This window comes from Coffea arabica, chromosome 3e (genome assembly GCF_036785885.1).
Source record: "Coffea arabica cultivar ET-39 chromosome 3e, Coffea Arabica ET-39 HiFi, whole genome shotgun sequence".
NCBI lineage: Eukaryota > Viridiplantae > Streptophyta > Magnoliopsida > Gentianales > Rubiaceae > Coffea > Coffea arabica.
In genome coordinates, this window is record NC_092315.1 from 31,622,698 (window position 1) to 31,624,903 (window position 2,206).

At 36.7% G+C, this 2,206-nt stretch overlaps 1 long non-coding RNA gene across 1 annotated transcript; it reads left to right on the plus strand.

The window, feature by feature from the left end:
* Positions 1-480: 480 nt before the first annotated feature.
* LOC113737895 (uncharacterized) lies at positions 481-1,154 on the plus strand. The gene is made up of 3 exons (XR_011842277.1): positions 481-796; positions 880-938; positions 1,037-1,154. It is a non-coding gene; the product is annotated as an uncharacterized lncRNA (long non-coding RNA).
* The last annotated feature ends 1,052 nt before the right edge of the window (positions 1,155-2,206 follow it).

Here is a 2,206-nt window from a genome sequence, read left to right on the forward strand (position 1 = left end):
AAGTATGCAGCATTTTAGAGACATTTTGGGCAACTACGAACATCATCTCAGGTAGCAACTATCCAACTTCAAATTTGTTTCTTCAAGAAGTTAAGAGAATAAAGCTAGTTTGGATAGTAAGGCTAATGATGATGATGATTTCGTAAGAGCCATGGTGAGAAAGATGAAATTCAAATTTGATAAGTATTGGGGAGAATGTAATCTATTAATGGCTGTGGCTGCTGTCTTAGATCCCCGACAGAAAATGACTGCGATAGAATATTGCTTTCCTAAACTTTTTCCCCCTAGTGAAGCTCAGCAAAATATTGAAAAGGTTAGAAATGCAGTCTTTGAATTATACAATGAATATTTGCAAGCAAATGAACTTCGTGAGGGTGGAAATAAAAAGGATTCTCAAGTTCCTTCAAGTAGTGTTTCTGAAAGCAGTGCTTCTGGTTCGGGTTGGGATGATTTTGATGAGTATGTGAGGGAATATCAAACTGGAGCGCCTCAAGAATCTGAATTACTCATATATTTGGAAAAGGGTCCAATCAAGATTGATTCAAGTGTGCCGCGACATGAATTTGATTGTTTGAATTGGTGGAAGAATAGCAGGCTCACATTCCCAATTTTATCCAAGATGGCAGCCGATATCCTTGCCATTCCTATTACTACAGTTGCTTCTGAGGCTACATTTAGCGCTGGAACAAGAGTAATTGACTCTTATAGAGCCTCACTAGCTCCTGAAACTGTAGAAATGCTTATGTGTGCCGGAGATTGGTGCCGAAACATTCATGGAGTGAAAAAGAAGATAAAAGTAAGTTTATTTCAAATTCATGTTATTGAAACAAAATTAGTTTATTATTTATTGTTATTGTTACTGTTATTATTATTTTGCAGAAATTGAAGGCAACAAAAGAGATTCTACTTCCCATAAAATGAATGTGATAATTGGAAAGGTACATTGTTTGTGTTTAACACTTCGATTCCTCTTCAAATATCTTGTTTTACATTTTACAACTACTATTTTATTACTTAAATTATTTTTTTTTGATAGGGCCTGCAGTTGAAATTGGAAAGTTGGAAAGGATTATTGTGGAATGAACAAGAAGTTGCTGTTTTACTGCTTTAATTGTAAAATTTGTTTCACTTTTTTAAGTATGGTTATTTCTTGACAATTGGCATTGCCTATTGAAGACATTCACTTGAATGTTAAGTTGTTGACACTTTGTCTTTGTTGTTTCTATTTGTGTGACTTGGTGAATGTTGGTTGGCTGACTTATCTTTGAATTTGGATGCTGGTTTTGATGTTAAAATATGTATGGATGAATTTGGATATTGGTTGACAACTTGGCATTAGGCTGCTAAATTTTTTATAGTTTGATGCTTTGGCTTTAAATTGATATTTAAAGCTGGCTTGTCTTAGATTCTCAATCATATGGATAAGTTTGGACTTTGGACAGTGCTGTTCAGTGATTTGGTTCAGATAAAAGGCTGAATGAAGGACAAATTTGATATTGCAGACTTACTTATTTGTGTTATGTGTCCAGGCATTAGATGTATGATTTTAGCCTTAACATGTAACAAATGTCAAGGCCAAAAAAGATATTGCAGATTGACTTATTTGTGTTATGTGTCCAGGCATTAAATGTATGATTTTAGCCTTAACATGTAACAAATGTCAAGGCTAAAAAGGCAGTTGTAATCTATTTTCTAGCGTTCATTTCACTGGCAAACTTGTGTATCCTGGGATCCCCCCATAGTTGCCTCCTTTGTATCTTGCTTAAAATAGCACCCTGTTATGTACAACCCATACCATTGTAGGGGTTTTATTTTCTTTCTTGTTTTCGTGGCCTTTTTTGGGCTAAATAACTGAACCTTAGTGGAGTATCAAGAGATGTTAACTGCCTTTTTAATGGACCTTCGAGCTCGAGCTCGAGCTCGAATGCTCGAGTTCGAACTCGAGCTCGACCGCGATTCGAGCAATTTCGAATTCGAGCTCGATCGCTCGAGCTCAAACTCGACCGGTCGAGCTCGACCGCAATTTGAGCAATTTCGAACACGAATTCGATTCTCACGAATTCCTTACGAATCGAATTCGAGCATGTAAAATTACTATTCGTCGATCTCGAGCTCGATCTCGAACCTTAAGCACTTTGTCGAACTCGAACTCGATCAAACTAGTATTCGAGCTCGATTCGATTCGTTGACACTCCTAGTTGCAGGG